Raw genomic sequence first — 20,638 nt, forward strand, 5'->3', positions numbered from 1 at the left:
TCAAATTTTGATGTATGGGGATTTTCCATCATTTGAATGTTCTATTAGGTACTCTTAGTCCTATTTGACATGTCCAATGTGTTCTCACAAGTTTGTGACCCTGAAGATGAGATTTAGACAATTTTGAAAACAATTTTTACCAAAAAATTATACTTTTGCATCTAGGTGTCCAAATCTCAATCTGACAATTGAATTTCTCTAAAATTTAGGTCATAAGTAAAATATTTTATAAGCTTCATGTGGGCTTTGAAATCGTGTCGATAGAACATCAAACGGAGAAGCGGCACACTCTAAAATTTGGTCTAGAGGTGCTGTCATGACAGCATTTTACAACAACAATGTTGATGTTAGGACACTCACAAATTTTAATCCATCTGTTAGATCTTTTTAAAATTTAGTACACTGGTAGTACTCTTTAAAATTTCTAATTGGAGGTTGGATGATTCAATGGTGCACTCCGAAAGTTAGTCTGGAGGTTTTATCATGACAACAATAAAGCTGTCATGACAGCAAAAATGTCTAAATTTGTAACATCTCTAAATTTTAATCCAACTGTTGGATTTTTTAAAAAAATGTAGAACATTATTAATACACATTAGAAGTGATGTGTGAGTTTTGAAATCACTTCAATCGGAGGCTAAATAGTGAATTGGTGCCTCTTAAAAGTTTACCCGGGAGGGCTGTCATGACAGCAGATTAATGCTATCATGACAGCAATTAAATGCCCTTATCTGCCTAGTTTGCTTTTGTGCACTATACTATAATTCTTCAGACTTGTCTAAAAATATTTGATTTAAATGTGTGTTTTGGTATTATATAGATTGTTTGGTATTTTAAATAGTGTGTTTCCTAAATTAGTTTGTTTAACTTGACTGATTTTTGGATAATACTCGAGGCAAGTATTACAACAGACATGAGCTCAAGGATCACACATGGATGGAACCAAAGGTGATGCTATACTTTATGAATATGTTGTATTACAAGGTTTTCTTACTGATTTTTTATAATTTGTTCTTATATAGCGTCATAGACAACTAGTGAAGACAAACATGTGCGACCTATATGTGATGAGACACATGCTCAACATCATCAAATTGGACATAACTAAATTTAAAAAAGAGGTAAATATATTTATAAAAGTTTTATTTTATTATATTATTTGAGATTAGCTAATAAGCCTCTTTTATTATATTTTAGATGTTCGATAATTTGGAACCATTTCCCAAAGCTGAAATTTAAGACATCTACATAAGTTGGACAAGTTATTTTGGAGAGAATTTGTGAGTTTTATAGGAAGTTTCATACAATTTAATAAGTTTTTTAGTTGTAGCCAAGTTTTGGAAACTTTTGTTGCACAATTGATAGTTTTGCATAGTTCAATAAAATTTTTGGATAATTGATAGATAATTGCTAGTTTTAGATAGTTATTAATTTAATTTTGTATTGGAAGTTGTAAATAAATTTTGCTGTCTGGTTTGGCTATAGCAATTTTTGTGTACATGGATGGGTAAATTTAAAAACGTAAATTCATTATTTTTTGAAAAAAATACACTTTTTACATCGACCAACCAGTGTAAAAAGTGAGCATTCTATATCGGCTATATTTAACTAATGTAGAAAATATATATTTTACATTGCTTATATGACCAATGTAGAAAATAGAGATTTTACATTGGTTATATAACCAATGTAGAACGCTAAAGACATTCTACATTCCCTGGAACAACAGTCCCTATTTAACTGCTATAAAAGTCATTTTTAACTATTGTAAAAAGTCATTTTTATACTAATGACTCTACATATGGCAAATCTGATAGTATATGGGCATAGATTAATTGAATCTTTCTTGAATTCATAGCAGATGTGCCATTGAAGGCATTAATAGGTGCTTAATTCACAGTGATTAGTACTGACTTATGAAGGGAATTGAGGATGGCACAACTAGAAGATGAGTATTTTCTTAGGGTCCAAGAAGAGGTTTTGTCAAGTTAGATAGTAGATTTTAGCTTCAACGATAATAGTTTCATAGTATACTGAGATGGGATTTGTATACTCGGTGAAGTAGATATAAGGAAAGTGATTTTGAATGAAGCTTATTGTAGTAAGTCTACGATTTATCTGAGGGCTATGAAGATGTATTAGGATATGAAGCGATATTGGTAGCGGCTAAGTATGAAGAGATAAGTGACTGAGTTCATGTCTAGATATTTGACATGTCAAAAGGTTAAAATAGAGCATCAGAGGCCAGTTGGAATGTTGCAATCCCTAAATATCCCTTACGGAAATGGGATATCATCTCAATATATTTTATATCTAGGTTACCGGGGACTCAGACTACATGATGCCATTTGGGTAGTTATGGATTGACTTAATAAGTCAGGTCATTTTTCTAACTATTCAGATTAACGATTCACTAGAAAAGTTAGTAGAGATTTATACTAGAGAAGTTATAAGGCTACATGGCATGTCTAGAGATATAGTCTCTGATTAGGATCCAAGATTTATCTCTAACTTTTGGAGAGTTTTACAAGCTATGGGTACTAAGTTGAGATTTAGTATTGCTTATCATCATCAAATGGGTAGTTAGACAGAGCAGACTATACAGACTTTGGAACACATGTTGAGAGCCTATGTATTGGAGTTGAAAGGTAGTTAGGATAGTTATCTTCCTTTGGCTGAGTTTGCTTACAATAATAGTTACCACTCAATATCCACATGGCACCATATGAGGTGTTACACAGGGGAAAGTATAAATTGGCTCTATGTTTGGAATGAATTAACCGAGAGGATATGTTGGGACCAAACATTATGGATCAAAATGACTCAAAAGATTTAATTAATAAGATAAAAGTTGTTAGCGACTTAAAGTAGACAAAAGAGTTATGCAAACAGGCATAGAAAACTTTTGGAATTCTTGGTGAGTGACCATGTGTTTCTAAAGGTTACACCAGTGACAGGAATCGGGAGGTCAATTATAGCTAAAAAGTTGACTCCTAAATTCATTAGTCCTTTTGAGATTCTGGAAAGGACCGCCTGTAGCCTACAAAGTTTATTTACCACAATAATTGTTAGGCGTGCACAATGTGTTCTATATGTCACAGCTTAAGAAGTACCAACCAAACCCCCCTCATGTTATAGAATCAAAAGAGATTGAACTCTAGGAAAATTTGACTTATAAGGTTGAGTCAGAACAAGTAGTGGATATGAAAGACAAACAACTGAGAAATAAGACTATTCACTTGATGAAGATTTTCTGGCAATGCATGACTTCTGGTGATGCTACCTAAGAGACGAAGGATAAAATAAGGGAACAATATCCATATATGTTTTTATAGGTATATATTTAAGTGTTTTGTGAATTTTAGGGGAAACATTCTTAAAAGAAAGGAAAAACTATACCATCATGATTTTCTAATTCTTAAAACTAATTACTAATTGAGAGTAAATTAGTAATTAGTGAGTGATTACGATTTTGTGTGGTAATTTGGTACTTTGACTCTTTGAGATGTTGAATGAGCAGATATGGGTGAAAGGATCATGTTTGAAGTGAAGCGGGAGCATATAGTGAGGATTTTTCCTCACTATGCCATGTACTACGGCTAATGCTACTTGCACCATGGCGCATAGCACAAAAAAATTATTAATAAGGATATGGAAGCTCATAGGTTCTACTGAGGAAAGGAAGGAAAACTTGGGCAGAGAGGAAGAGAAGGGAAGTGGCTGCTAGGTCATTGAATCTTAAAAGCTTAGGAAATATTTCTGACTAGTATCTTATTAGGTAAGTTTCAATATTGCCCTTTGCTTTGATTCTATCCTAATTTCTCTTAGTATAAGTTATAAAGAAATTGAATAGGTAAATTTTAAAGGATTTGTTTCTTACCCTTTAGTAATGAAAAGGTTCTCAAGTGTTGAATTAAGGCTTCACGACTAGCTTTGAGTTCAACAATAAAGCTTTAGAGTTGTACCCATAATTAAGCCCTAAATTAGTGATAAAAAAGAATGGAAAGTGTGAAAGAAGTGTGTTGGGATTGATACAAATGGTGTAAAGAGGTGATTGGGTTGCAATGAATCTAAATTGACTAAGTGTAAGGAAAAGAATAGCTAAATGTGATTTTTAGTAATAATTAATACTTGTGGTCAATTTGATTAATTGACTAAATAGTGTTATTTGCTTGTAGATTATTGTGATAGGAGTGTGCTTTGACAAAAGGAAGCAAGTGGGGATGTTACGTGTATAAGAAATACATGGGTAATCCTTTCTTATAATAGAAGGGTTGAGGTAACCAAATAACTTTTTCTATGTGATTGTCTAATGTAGCTGTTTGTAAATACTATAGCTATTGCATGAAATTGTTTTGAATTGTGCATGTTTTGGAAAAAATGAAGAAAGAATTTCAAGGAAATGGATTTCAAAGAAATGGTTTTGTGGAAATATATGATTTTATAGCTATGTGTGTGTGTGTGTGTGTGAAATACAAACTACTCGGCTATATGTGAGCCAGGAGGGTGGGAGTTCATCCATATGGAGAAGTAGTGAGAAGTCCATATAGCATTATTCTTCTTAGTGCTTGACAAGGTGCGATGTTAGAGAATTTCATCTCCTTAATACTTATTAAAGTGCAGTGTTAGAGATTATCTCATTAGTGTACATGTGGGATGTGGTATCAGAGATTAGAGGTCCTTAGTATATGTGAAATTTGGTGTTAAAGTAACGATACTCTGATCATTGTGTGTGATAAGGGGAAACCATAATTTGAAAGTAGGACAAATACCTTTGGCTGGTGATTTTACCACTGAAGGTGCGCTCAAGTCAATAAGTATGTATTGGCATAATAAGAGCCTATGATTTCAATCGGGGTGATAAGAGGTTCTAATGGTAGTTGATCATGCTAGTGGTGATAATTTGTGGTGAAAAAGGATTTTGTGGAATTGTATCATATGAAATTGTATTATATACTTTATTTGATTACATATATGCTATACTTGCATATAGTTACCTGTAATAGTTAATAGTAGTGAGTTATTCTATTACTAAAATTATTATCTCAGCTTATGGTAATTTTTTTACAAGTTTTGATCTGGACAAGGAAAAGGTTCCGGACTGGCATAGTAGAGCTATCACTGTATGGTGAAGAGCATATGTAATGAATTTGTTTTGTTATGCATTTGTAAAACAAAAGTTTCCATATGAAGTCATATGCATGTTTTAGATTATGATAAGTTGTGATTCCGAAGATCTTAGCCTAATGTGTGTGAAAATGTGATACATGTAGTGAATTATGTGATATGGGTTAAGATCTGACTGAAATTATGTTGTGAATGTGTATATGAGTAGCGACTATATGGTAATATGTGAATCCTAACCCAACTATAGTTTGGGATTGGGATTGTGATGTGTAAAAGTATGTATGTTTGATTATGCTTGTAGTGATGATTTTGTGGTGAAATCATAAATCGAATGGCCTAATAGGTACTTATATATAAAGTTGTGAGAACAGCTATTTATTGAGTAAATGAATGGTTAGGTGGCCAAACCTTGATATATATATATATATATATAAGCTCGTATTGTTGGTCAATCATATATATATGGTCCTTTTGGACTTAGTTTTAGGCCTAAAACAACTTAATGAGATAAAGTGTGCGATTTGAATGCTTTGGTGCTTGAAATTTTTTAGAAAAGTCACTTTTTGCACCCCAAGTATTCAAATTTAGATCAAAATTTTGAATCATGTCTGAACTTATCTCATTAGTTAACCTATGAAACTTCATTTGGGCATTTGAATTACTTCGATCTAACGTCATATAAGGAAACGATGCATACTAAAAGTTCACCTTAGTAAATTGTCATATGAGAGTAAATTTTTGTCATTGGAGTGATGGTGCATGGCACAAACAGGTAGCTCGTGGCTTTATACCACATGTCACAGTGCTTGTGGTGCATGTCGCGGCACATGCCCCTTTTTTAAGTCTTGTTTCTTTTGTTTTAAACCATGTGTTGAGATTGATGAATGCAAGAAATTATCTTTTAATGTGTATTGTCTAATATGTGATTGATTTCATATGGTTTTAACAAAGAAGTCTTGCGTTCCCTGGCATTTTAAATAAATTTCTTTTACTCCCGTTTAGTTTATGATGTGATGATTGCATTAACCCCTTCTTATACCAAATTTGTCATTAGATTACAATTTGGTATAGGGAGAGAAGGATAAAACGATGACCATTCGAAGCCTTAGGATTAATTGGGCCAATGACATCAATGCCCCACATTGAGAATGGCCATGAGGATACTAGAATATGCATAGGAGTAAGGGGTGCATGAAGTTTGTTAACATAAATTTGGCATTTATGACATATTCTTACATATTTGATACAATCTTTCTCCATAGTTATCTTATAATAGCTATGAACACTGTATTTTATTCGAATATTTTTTTAAATTTAATAAAAATAATAATAAATAACTAAAAAATATAAAAATATAAAATGAATTTTAATCTTTTTTAGGATTATATTTTCAAAACAAAAAAATTTAATTTAATTGACAGGGTTTAATTTTATTTTAGATAATCTTTTTTTGTTAGGATTTTATTTCTTTTACTTTATTAAAATAATCAAAAAAATATAAAAATACAAAAATGAAATTTAATCTTTTTTAGGATTATATTTTCAAAATAAAAAAATTTAATTTAATTGATAGGGCTTAATTTTATTTTAGATAATCCTTTTTTGGTTAGGATTTTTTTTCTTTTAGTTCATTAAAATAATCAAAAATATAAAAATACAAAAAATTAATCCCTTTTAGGATTATATTTTAACAAAATCAAAAAAAAATCTTGTTTAAATCTTTTAAAATCTCTCTCCAAATTATCCCAATCGTTCAAAAAATTAGGAGTTAACTTTTGAGAGTTAAATTTCTCTCTTTAAATCTTATTTTTCATTTAAAAATACACACACGTGTGTGTGTTAATCTAAAAAAACAAAAATTAGAAACCAAAAAAAAAGAAGAAGAAAAAAGGCAGAACTAGACTATTATCAGCCAAAACACGCATAAAGAGCAGCCCTAAAGGGCTTCTTGATTAGATGTGTACACAGCCAGACACGAAATGGAAGACAAAGAGAGAATCGAGAAAGAACACATGAGGAAGAAGACCAAAGATGAATAAGACAAGAGATGTGTGCAGAGAGAGTAGAGAAACAGAGATGCACGTGCAGTAGTATGCACACATGAAACACATGCATGCACGCAACAAATAGAGAATGAAGCTTTACCTTTAAAAAAGAAACGCATGCATGTATGAAGAAGCAAAGAAAAATAGAGCCAAAGACACACACATGAGATGATAGTAGAAGAAGAAGAGAAGAGAAATCAGAAGGAGGAGGACAAGAAGGAAAAGCAGAACAGCGTAGATTAGAAAACCAGATGAAGAGAAAAGAAGAAAATAGAGCACGAAAGAGTGAGAGTAATAGAGAAGAGTAGAAACAAAGAAAAGGAGAAGAAAAACGAGGGGATTGTGAGCGAGAATGAACCTAAAAACAGAGCACGAAAGAGAGTAGAAAAGACGAGGAGGAGACAGACAGAGGAGACGGACGGAAGGGACAGAGATAGAGCGACAAGAAAACTAAAAGAAAAATAGAGACTGAGAAAAAGAGGAAGCCGAGAAGAGAAGGAGAGATGGAATCTTTTTTCTTAAAAAGAGAGGCAAAGAGAAAGAAGGGACTGAGATTAGGGAGAGTTTTTCTAAAAAAAGAGAGATCGAGAGAAAGAAGAGACCAAGATCAGAGGGGGAGATTTCTAGAAAAACAAAGAGGAGAGAATAGAGGTCAAGATCAGATGTAGAAGTTAGCTGGAAAAAAACAGAGAAGGACATAATAAATAGAGAGAGGTTTGGAGAAAGGACTTGCGTTTTTCAGAGAGTGAAGGAAGAAAATGTTCTACACAGGTTCTCTAATTTGCTTACTTCTGAATTTAAAGTGTTTTATGTTTGATTTTGGTTTGTCATTTCTAAACGAATTTTATGTTTAAATATCTATAAGTTTTGATCAATGTTGGGGACCATGAAAAATTTCTAAACAAGAGGTTGACACATGCCTGTTTGATCATTTAGATGCTTGCATTTCATTAGAATTCTTGGATATGGAATTTGGCTTTGTTTGGTGTTTCTGGAAGCATTCTTGCTATGAACACTACAAAATTTTACATATGTTCATGTATGGCTTAATGGACGTAAGAGTGTGAAGAAGAATTATAAGGATATTGCAAATAAAATTTTTGCTTACTATCGTAACTAGCCTAATTTTATTTTAGGCATAATCTCATTATAATTTTATCTCAGATAATGAAAGAATTAGTGTGATTGTTAGACATGGTTTTTGAATATGTTTTTAGCCTAAAAGGATATGAGGATAGGTGATGGCTTGGTGTTAATCCTTATATTGATAGAGGTCCTTTATCTATTTGTAATGTCTCAACATGATTCTCTACATTCTTTATCTATTTGCATGCGTATTATGTCATCACCAAAAGGGAGTTCCATTTCTTGTGAGATTTTGAAAATTTCCGCAGGCATTTAAAATAATCTCATATCATGTAAATCAATAAAATTTTATAGGTATGAAGATTCAACTGGTACATATTAATATGGATTCCAAAGACCTATCATTAAAATTAACTCTCCTTTTATAATCCAAATTAATAATTTATTTAAGTCCCACGTGATATTTCAAGAATTTTTGTAGAGACTTAAACTAATCACATATCGTGTGGGATTATAAGTCCTCACAGGTGTAGTATTTCTAAATCTCTATAATAAATAAATGATCTTTGTAAATAATTATATAATACACAATTTAGAAAATTAATTAACTAAATTAATGTATTTAAATTGTAATCACATTTACCGATTATATCTTTTAGTCACGTGAAATTTTTGAATCTCTGTAGACTTTTAAGATCATCATATTATTGTATGAGTTGATAAGACTCTGTAGATATAACGATCAAGTTTTTAAAGAAATATATCAATTATATATTAAATTAATTAAATTAAAAAAGTATTTAAATAAATTTAATTCTTTTATCATGTGAGATTTTGGAATCTCTGCAGATATTTAGGATAATCATATTACCGTATAAGCCAATAAGGCTTTGCAGGTATGATGATTAAGATTCTTTGAAAACATATATATACATACTTAAACAAATTATTACTAACACTCAAAAATATAAATAAATTAAGTTGTTAAATTTTTTTATCGTGTGAGATTTTAAAATCTTCACAAATATTTAGAACGATTGCATTATTGTATAAGCTAATATGGCTCTGTAGGTATAACAGTTAAATTATCAATCATAAAATATAAAATAATAATAATAATCTTACACTCTTTTCTTTCCTTATCCTAAAAATTCAAAAATTGAGAAAATAATTAAAATTCAATTACTTTTTACAATTTAAAACATACATATCAAAATTTTAGAAATTGTTTTATTTGCAAAATGGTAAATTATTTCTAATTAATTTCTCTTCAAAAAAATATTTTCACCAACAACTTTTAGGTCCGAACTATGTGGACTTTGATTCCCATCACAGGGTACATAGGCCTTAGAGTCAAATTCTAAGTCAAGTCCTCCCTCGTAAATAAATAAATATTCCCCACTTTATTATTATCATTTTTTAAAACACATGAATAAAAAAGAGATAATTAAAATAACTTTAAAACCATATTAATATTGCACAATAAATTTCAGGTTACCATTCTTACAAACGGGTGTTATAGGGTGCCTCACACCTTCCCCACACTTAATTAACTCCCAAACCTATTTTCTATTTTCATAGACCATCCTTGTTCTCCTTCAATTGGTTTCTGAAGATTTATCTCAAAATTTTGGTGGCGATTCCTCGCTCATCTGGTTCTCGCCGCGAAGGCTGGAACCTCCACTCACGTGTTGTCCGCATTGCATTTTTCAGGTGCGACAATAGCCATACCTTTGAATTTTCTTGATCATCAAATGGCTATTCATATGTGTGCCACATATTGCTTGAAGGATCCAGCCATAATCTTTTGTGCTTCTTTAGAATCCACATAATATTGCAAGGTCCTATCAAAATTCCTCTTATCTAGGTTGTCATTATTGATAAAGAAACCCAACAAGGATCTTTGTATGCTTTTCTTTTCACTGTGAGTGGCATTAGTAAGGTAAGTTCTGTGTTTCATGTAAGTTTGATATTATAGTACTAAGGTTGATCATTACCCTCTTTCTCGACATTCAAGCAAAAAAACAGTACCTTTATAGCTTCAATCTAGATAGGTTGAATATGGACCCTACAATTGAGTTGAATCATGGCTGCCAAGGTAGCTAAAGCATTGGCGAAGCATTTTGTGTTCCTAGTTATATGGTGAAAATTAATTACTTCAAATTAGTTGATAATCTCTATCAAGTACTCTTAGTAAGGGATCATTTTTGAATCTTTAATGTGCCATTCACTAGTCACTTGATAAATTAGAAGGGTGAAATCACCAAAAACTTTTAAATTCCTTATACCCAAATCAATGGCGGCCTGGAGACCATTAATGTAGGTCTCTCATTTTGCCATATTATTTGTATAGTCAAATTCTAACTTGAAAATGATTAGGAATTGCTTCCCGTTAGGGAATACAATTACTGCTCCAATACCATTCCCATGCAATTAGCAATACTATCAAAATACATCTCCTACTCACTTTCCTTGTATTTTTCTTAGGCTTTTACCATAGTGCATATGTCTTCTTTTGGAAATTGGAATTTCAATGGCTAACGTTCATCTAAAGGATTTTCAGCCAAGTAATCAGCTATTGCACTTCCTTTGATAGATTTTTATACTTAGATATTCTATGTCATATTCAAATAATATCACCTGCCATTTGGATACCCTGCCAATAACATGCAGGCTCTTAAAGTTATATTTAAGCAGATCTATTCTAGAGATCAACCATGAAGTATAATAGAATATATATTGCCTTAGCCTCCTAATAGAATATAAGAAGTTTACTCGACCATTGAATAATGAAATTCACAATCATTGAATTTCTTGCTCAAGTAATAGATTGTCTGTTCTTTCTTTCTAGATGCATCATGTTGTCCCAACATAGCCCCTATTGAATTAGGATATATTTTCAAGTAAAGGATGAGTAGTCATTCTAAGGTAGGAGGAATTAGAATTAGAGGATTTAATAAATACTGCTTAATCATCATTCTATTTTTTAGTGTTGTTCTTTCTTAAAAGCTTGAATATTAGTTCACAAATCTTTAACAATTTTTCAATAAATTGTACGATGTAATTTGATTGCCCTAAGAAACTTCAAACTTCTTTTTTTGTTTAAGGGGATGACATTTCTTAAATTGCTTTTACTTTATCAGGGTCTACTATAATACCTTTTTGATTCACAATAAATTCTAGTAGTTTATCGAAAAATGCCCTAAAAATGCACTTGTTTAGTTTTAACCAAAGTTTATATTTTCATAGTCTTCCAAACAATTTTCTAAGTATTAATACATAACTTTTACCCTCTGCAGACTTAGCTACCTTGTCATCCACATATACCTCATTCTCTTTATGCATCATATCATGAAAGAGTGCTACCATAGCCCGTTGATAAGTTGCTCCTGTATTCTTTAATTCGAAAGGCATGAATTTATAGCAATAAGTACATGGGGATTTGGTTATATTCAAAGTACCCATCAATAAATGAATATATATGGCTTTGCACTATGTTATCAAGTAATATGTTGATATGGGGCAAGAGGAAATCATTTTTTGGACTGGCTTTATTTAAGACACGATAATTAATGCACATTTGAAAATGACCAATTTTTATTAAAACTAGACTAGCCATTGGACCAGTTGAGGCATTGGTTCACAGTTTAAAGGTCAGACTAGGTTCGGACCCTTTATGATTAAATTAATATATTTTAAATATTATATACTAAAAGTTTTAGTTAAATTGATAAATTAAAATAATTAAAAGTTAAAAACATGCAAGATGAATGTCAATGTGCATATATGTGCATATTATACATATATCTCCATCAAATTATTCTAATGATTTCACAAAACCAACACAGGCAAAAAAAAACAACAAAATCCAAAAAGAAGAAAAAAGAAAAGGTGAAGAAAAAGGAAAATAATAATTAATTAATTAAGGAGAATTCTCATCCATCCATAAAACCTGCCAACTCCTACCCTATTTAATTCTTGCTATTAAATATTTCTTGTGTTTCTCATTAGGGCTGAGGAAGAAAGTTGAAGGTTAAAGTAGAACATGGCTAGAGTTTAGAAGATGGACATGAACCTGAGCAGTCGAGCACAACTATGAGTCTCTGATAGTGTGATGATGTCAATGAGGGATAGAGGAGTGTGATTGGATTGAGAAAGATGATCAATGGTCAAACTCAAGCAAGAAGAGGCCAAGGGTTTTGATTTAGCCACAAGAGTTTTAGGTTTTAGATTTTAGGATTTGTGCATTTCCCTTTTGTGCCTTGGTCTCCTAGTAATTTTATTAAAGTTAGAAATGGTGTTGTTTTGTGAAATTAAGGAGGAAAGAGGGAATTATTTGGATAGCTTGTTCTCCCAGTTCTATTCGGTTCACTTCTAGTTTAGGCAGTTCGCTAGTGGTTCTCTTATCCCTTAGTTTTATGTCACTTTCGGACCAATTACTTAGCCAATTCCTGGTTAAATTGGTTGAATTGGCTAGTCTGGTCTGGTATTAATAACAATGAAAATGACCATCTTTTTTTGGAATGATGACAATGTTTGCAATCTATTAGGGGTACTTTGCCACTTCTACAAAACTAGTATGCAATTGTTTCATTACCTCCTCTCATACCACTAAGGACATATCTGTCATCAACTTTCTTATTTTTTATTTCTTTGGCTTAGAGTTATGAAGTACAGGAATTCAATGTGATGCTATCTTTAGGTCAAGGCCAAGCATATCGCAATAGGACCATGCGAATACAACCAATTATTCTTTAAAATGTTCAATCATTTATCCCCTTCCAGGATTATCTACCATTTCTAGCTCTTTCTCACTTCACTAGTCCTTATGCTTATTATCTCAATCATTTTTTCATGCGGGCAGATTCACCTTTTGTCTAAGTCCATGATTTTTTTGTATATTTTGATTATATCATTGTCATCACACTCATAATTATGCATATCAGAGGTAATTGATGAATCACCATTCAGGGGCTTCAGAACTTTCACATTAGGTAAGAGTTCCAAGGAAATTGGTTTCCTAGATTAGATGATAAACAATATAGAAATGAGAGAAAAGAATGGGTAGGAATAGAATGAATTGTATTGCAAAAAGAAAAAATCATTCATAAGTCGTATAAGAGTATGCCCAAAGGATAAGAAATGAAACTACAAAAAGAAAAATATAAAAGGAACAACTTAAACTAAACAAGTTACCCTAAGGTTATAAAATCAAACTCATCTTTAATCTCCCAGTTTTCCAATGCAATTCCAGGAGTGTCCATTAAGATTCATGCATAAGCCCTTTCATCAATTAGAGCGATGATTGGTTTCAGATGATGTTAAGAAAGTGTCTCTAAGGTGAGGGATTTCTCAACCTTCAACCTTCTTGTTCCTTACCAAGTTTATTCATTCCCTTAGTTCTTCTTCTAAGGGAGGCTCATACCCTAATCCTTGATGTTTGCAATTCTCAGGTAATTTGATTGGGGATTTGATTACTTGAAGGCGTGCACCTAGTCCTTTCTCTTACTCAAAACCACTCATTTCCATTACCTTGGTTGTAATAAGCTAACGTTCTTATTACCCTCTAGCCTTTCAACTTTAAATGATTACAATAGTTCACATGTTATATTTTTTTCACTCCTTTTTATTAAAAAAAATTATCTCCCTCCCCATAGATCCTTATTGTATCTCGTGGGAATAGAGTCAAACCACAAATCTCAAGTGACTGGGCCACTGCATCATTAAAGATAAAAAAACTTCTATATTAACTAGTGCAAACCCATTATTAATTATTTTGGTGGTATACAAAAATATTAAAAATGTGCATAAAAAGATTCTTACTTTTTATACACATTTTAAGTGATTAAGGACCCTTAAATTTGATGGTGTAGTAGGGTTAGGAACCCTTAAATTTGAGGGAAGTTACTAGTCTAAATACATTCATTGTGGCACATTTTAAGTGTAATGATATTAAAAATGCTACTTTGATATAGAGTAACAATTTCTTACTCCTAATATGGGAATTTTGAAGTTAAAAATTGATGCATGAAGAAAGTATATTCTCCTTGTGCCTTATAGGAGGCAAATCTTAGCGTACGAGCTTACATGTTGGCTCTTATGGTAGCTACTAGTTTCATGTAATGTGCAAGTTTTAAGGTAGATCTAGCATCTTAAACAAGGTTCCCAAGTCATTCTACTAAAGAGATGGAAAATCTACTTACCTAACTTAACCCTATGAGAGTTTAATATAACCCTTCAAGGATTAAATTTGATAAATAAATATCAACTTAGGTAAAATATCACAATCACTTCAGGGGATTTAGAAGTCCCTCATGGAAATCGTTACTAACTTCTACTAACTCAGGATGCTCTTAAATCTTGATATAGGTGTAACATCTTGATTTTCTTAATCCCGTGATTAGTTGTTAGTTAAAAATAAAGTGGTAATTAGTGTGAGATTAGAGATTTAGATGATTACTTGATAGTTTGATTGTTAAGATGTTGTATGAATAGATATGGGCGAGAGAATCGCATTTCAAGTCAAAGCAACTGTGCGTGGTAAGAATTATTCTCACTGTGCCATGTGTCACAGCTTATGTTGCATGCACCACAGTGCATGGACTAGAAAATGACCCCTTAAACCATGAATTTTGGGCGATTTTCAAAAGGGAGAGATCAGAAACATGCGAGAGGAGAAGAGGAGAAGAGCTGATGTGCTAGGGTAAGCCATTTTGGGTCATTGAAGGTGCTTCTGATCAGTAACTTAGCAGGTAAGCTGTGTATAACTCTTACATTTCATTCTACATAAAGTTCTCTAAATATGAGTTATAGAAAAATTAAATTGGTGAAATTTTAAAGTTTTGATTCTTGGCCGATAGTAATAAAAAGGCTCTTAGGAGTTAAATTAGAACTTTACGAATGGTTTAGAGCTTAACGATAGAGATTTAAACCCATAAGCTCAATTTGGCCCTAAGTTACAGAGAGAAAGCGATAAAAATCATGTTTGAACAAAGTAAGACAAGTTGAGGTGATGTAAGATGGTAATCGAGTATTAGTAGATTTAGATTGGATAAATGGAAAAGAATAGACAGCTAAATATAGCCATAAGTAGTAAATATGTACTTTTGATCAAATTGGAATAAATGACTAAATTATGCCAAATGTGTTCAGATTAGCATATTGAGCATGTGAGTTGAGAAAGGAAGCTAGTGATAAGCTATAGTGGTAATTGAAATTCATGGGTAACCTTTCTAGTGACAAAAAGGTTGAGGCATCCAAATAACTTTCTTTGTTTAACTATTTGTTGTAACTGTGTGTGAGTTTGCTATGTAGTGCATGAAATGGTTTTCAACTAAGAATGATTTATGGCATTTTGTGAATGTTGCATGAAATGACTTTTAATCAAATAAGAATTATTGAAACATATGATTTGATATATATTAGGTGTATATATGTGATGTATTGAAACATGATAAGTGATGATGAGGAACCTATAAATGGTTCGGAAAGCATGATCATAGAGCCAAGAGTTCACCCGATGGGGTATAGTGTTGTAGAATTATGCCTCTTTAGTACCTTTTGAGGTGTGGTGTTGGAGATGATCTCATTAGTGCCTATTGAAGTGTGGTGTTGGAGATCTAAGACTTCTTAGAGTCTGTTAGATACAGTGTTAGATTCAACGACACCCTATTGTGTGTATTGGGGGAAACCATAGTTCGAAAGTGAGATAGAATAGCTACGGCTAGGTGATTCTACCACTAAAGGTGAGCTTAAGGCCAATAAGTGTGTATATTAGTCTAAGGCAAGCCTATAGTTTTGTGTCGAGGTGATTTGGAGGTTTAATCCGTAGTGATCATGCTATGTGTCGCTATATGCTGTATTAATGGAAGAGTAGAGAAAAGTGTAACATCCTCAATTTTATATCCAGATTTATTAAGCTTAAATAGACTAATAAAGTGTATCTATGAGGTGTGTGGCTAGAGAGGCCTAACGAGCATATTTGGTTTTGATTTTAGTTCTAAACGTGGGTTAGAAGGAGAATCGGGTCACTTGAGAATAGAAGAGGAAGAATTTTTGAAAGAAGTAATTTTGTACCATATGCCGTGGCATAGGGTTGGCCTACTATGGTGCATGCATGACAAAAAGCCTAAAAGAAGACCTCTGTGCCATGCATCACGGTGCATTGTGCGTCCACTGCAGCACATGGTCAGATTTTTACACTATTAAGTCGTGAATCTGAAGTGAAAAAGATGAGAAAACAAAAGAGAATGAGAGAGTAGCGAAAAAGCTTAGGTAGGGCTTGAAGAAACTGATTGTTGGGAGTAATTTGGAGCTCATAAACACCAAAGGTAAGCTTCCTTACTTAAATCTTCCTCTCTTCTTTCATTTTCTTGATGGTAGAGGTTAGGGTTTGATTGCTAATGGTGATTTTTAGTTCATAAAAGTTATGGGCCTGAAACCATTAACTTAAATAGAGTTAATGGGAGTAGATTGAGCTAAGTAAACTTGATATTTATGATTTTATGATGATTGGTGCTTGGAGGATATTAAATGTCTAAAATTCTCATAAATTTAGTCATTGGGATTATTGTAGCTTCATTAATGCTCATTTAGGAGCTCAATATTATTAATAAGAGTTAAAGGAAGCTAATAAGCCTTATAGGTACTTCTACATGAGTCTAGAATAAATATTGAGTATTAAGAAATGATGAAATGTTAATGAAAATTAGCTCAAAATGAATCTTGATGTTTTGCATGGTAAATGCTTGTAGTGTAACTACCATTGGCACCATTCAAGCTTCTTGGAAGCTTCAAAAGTGAATAGTTGAGGGGTTAAATCTTTGACCTCTCAAAGGTTTGAGAGAACCGGGGGAATTTTATCTTATGTTTGTGTGTGTCTATTAGTTTATTGATTTATGAATTATCATTTGAAATGTATAAAATAGAAGAAATGCAAGTGTGGCTTAATTTGTGAAGAAATCAACTAGATCAAATTTGTGAGTTTTATGCTTTATGATGCAAAATTTTCCTTGAGAACAATAGTGGTGGATTTTCACATTAATGTTTATTAGAAGTACAATGATTTTTACAAATTGAGAAGCAAAGTGAGTCTTTAGTTTAGGAGGAGTTCAATAATGTTTGAAAATAGGGAAGTTTAATTATTTTAAAAGTATGAGATGCAATGATTGTGAATTGGGAGTTCAAAGATTTTGCAAATAGAGGAGTAAAATGAATCTTTGTTTAGGAGGAGTTTAATGATGTTTAGATTTTGAAAGTGTGAGGTATAATGATTGTGATTTGGGAGTTCAACAACTTGTTTGGTTATGAAATTCCATGAAATGTGTTTGAGAAATCAAATGATTGTGTAATGATGAAGTTCAATGAAAATTGTTAATGTGAAGTTCTATGAATGGTATATGTGTGAATTATGACATAAATGTGCATTGCATGATCTTGAGAGGTGGGAGTTCACCTAGGAAGCAGAGTAGATGATAAATCTATGTGGTAAGGTCCCCATTCGTGTGATGGATTTTCTAGATTAATTCTATCCATATTGTCCCACTGGTTCAATGAGGGACTGTCCTACTGGTTGAATGAGAGACTCGAACTTAGCTAACTATCCACCAATTCAATGAGGATGCTAGTCTAGGGTGTATGACACCTCATGATATGAGAAATAGGGGAAACCATGATCCATAAGTGAGTCAAGTATGCCTTGGCCGGGTAATCGCCTCACAAGTATTTAGGCTAGGGAAGTCAAGAAACATAGACTATCTCATTGAGTTATAGCCCACAGTTTCGTGTCAAAGGAATAAGGAGGATACAAGGGAGGTGTGATCATACATATAGTAAGTAAAGGAAGTTGTTGTCTATATTGAGTCCATAATGATGACATTTTGAGTTGAGTATTAATTTCTACCATTATGCTTGTCAATGATTTGTGTGATCAACTCTATTTATATGAAAGGTGCTAAAAGCCTTATTTTCCAGATAGATGCTATTATGTAAGCTGAATTGTGAATATCTAATTTCAGTGGTCTCATATGGGTTAAAGTATTAATATTAACTGCAACTTGCATTTAAACTAATAGATATGCATTAGTATGGGCTAGTTGGACCTTGGTTACTGAGTAGTTATACTCATCCCATTATCTTCAATATTTCAGGGAATAGCTCAAGAAGTGTGGATAGAGGAAAATACCTCGAGGCTTAAGATCGTGACCCATTTGTAATAAGCCTCCTTGTTTTAGGTAACTTATGTGTATGACAATTTCGATTGCCAACTAGGATTTTCCTTTTTGTTACTTACTTGCATTAAGTGAAATGAAAATTATAAGTTTTTTGGGCCCTTAGGAGAGAGTTGATTGTTATGTGTTATGATAATAGGGCCAAAATACTAATGCAAGTGAGGGTAGTGAATATTATGTAATTTTTTGGGAAATCTTGATGGAAATTGTTGTAAACTCCCCCTTCCTATATTTTTTTATTAAAGGGGTTGAGTAGTGAAAATTTAATCTAGAATTATTTCTTGTGTATTAATGTATTGCACGAGTTAATCTTGATGATTTTTATGTGATCATTTGGTGTCAGTGGCCATTGGTCCTTGACTTTGGTTAGGACACTTGAAATTTGTGAAATCTATTACAAAGGTGTAAGTTTTAAAAAGGGTTTCCAATTTTTGTTTTAAAAAGAATTTGAGTATGAGACTGATGCCATTGGTTAGAGCCTGAAAAGAGCTTCCTGTAGACTCCTAGTTCACATAATTTGGACGTTGGACGGAGATTTGAGACACATTGGAAGTTAGCCCTAATGTTGTCAAATTGATAGTAGAATTCACTATCAAAATTCGTGCATTCGCACCGCGGCGCATGATGTTATGAGCCATGCCGCGATGCACGGTGTCATAAGCCATGGTGCGTGTCATAGAGGTGAACATACCGCGGTGCATGTTTAACGAGCTGCAGTGCATGCCTTATAATTTTTTAGAATTTTTCTTGTTTTAGATTCTTGCACTAATGTACTCACTTATACGATGATCCTTTGCTTCTGCGTATTTGCAAACTTTGATTTGCCTCTTTGTAAGACTTGAATTGATTTTAGTTTTATAAACTTAGGGTCCCCATTTTGTTAACCAACAAGAATTATGTATTTGATGATTTCTATTGTCCCATTTTCCTAATTACTTAGGACTTGAGCTTAATTATGGGATTGAAGGAGGAGGATATTGCAAAAAGTGGTGAAGCAAGTGTAGAAGTGATGAAATGATTGATGTAAGTGATATTTAAAATGAAACATTAGATTATGTTATGACTAAGGATACATTATGCTTTACTTCCATATAGTTATATGTGATAGTCAATAGGAGTGAGTACTATTACTAAGATTTTTATCTCACCCTCGTGGTTTATATTTTTACAGGACGAAGTAGTGATAAGGGTAAAGAAAAAGAGTCTGGACCAACATAATGGTGTCGTGATTGTGTAAAAGCTTTGAGTTTGTGTAATGAGCCGATTTAGGGTGAATTTTGTGTATATAAGTTGCCATAGGGATGCTTGCAAGTTTTGAGTAGTGATTTTGTGAAATCTTAACCCAATTGTATATATATGTCGTGAAATGAATCAAGGGCTAAGATTTGGGTGTATATGTGTTGAAAATGTTGTGTTTTGTGAATCTTAGCCCATGTATTAAAATTATGATGAAATAAGTAATTTGGGGCTAAGATTATATTGTGAATATGTTATGGATATGGTTATATATGAATGTGCTGAGAAAAGGGGCCAAGTAGGTCAAAATGTGCTGATTTGTAAAAAGTTTAGAAATGTGAAAATTGACTGTTGAGGGGTCAAATTTTGATATATGTGTGTATGTGTGATATATTGTGGTTAATCAAATGTAATAGATCCTTTTGGACTTGGTTCAAGGCCTTGTGTGGTCTAATGAGAAAAAGGAATTGATTTGAGTGTTTAAGTGGACAAAATTTTCAAAAAAAAGTGACTTTTGCACCCCAAGTGTCCAAATTTTGATCAGACCGTTAGGTCTTCACTACTACAAAAATGACTTTTTATAGCAGTTAAATAAGCAATGTTGTTACAAGGGATGTAGAAAGTTAGGCTTTCTACATCGATTATAGGACCGTTGTAAAAAATACATATTCTATATCAGCCAACTATAACCGATGTAGAAAATAGATCAACGATTGAAAAATTAAAAATTGGGGTATGGACTTCCAACCAGTGTAGAAAGTTTGCTATTTTACACTGATTATTATCATAACTAGTGAAGAAATTACTATTCTACATCGGTTATGGTAATAACTGCTATAAAAAGTGCATTTTTTTAAATAAATGTCCACATTTTTAAATTTACCCTACTTTGTACAAAAAAATTACCACAGCCAA

At 32.5% G+C, this 20,638-nt stretch overlaps 1 long non-coding RNA gene across 1 annotated transcript; it reads left to right on the forward strand.

The window, feature by feature from the left end:
* The first annotated feature begins 7,818 nt into the window (after positions 1-7,818).
* Positions 7,819-20,055, forward strand: LOC129315252 (uncharacterized). The gene is made up of 5 exons (XR_008594426.1): positions 7,819-7,943; positions 14,833-15,010; positions 18,407-18,490; positions 19,428-19,510; positions 19,659-20,055. It is a non-coding gene; the product is annotated as an uncharacterized LOC129315252 (long non-coding RNA).
* Positions 20,056-20,638: the final 583 nt, after the last annotated feature.

Source organism: Prosopis cineraria, unplaced genomic scaffold (assembly GCF_029017545.1).
Source record: "Prosopis cineraria cultivar Desert tree isolate PC_DT_omini unplaced genomic scaffold, ASM2901754v1 PC7, whole genome shotgun sequence".
In the NCBI taxonomy this organism is placed as follows: domain Eukaryota; kingdom Viridiplantae; phylum Streptophyta; class Magnoliopsida; order Fabales; family Fabaceae; genus Prosopis; species Prosopis cineraria.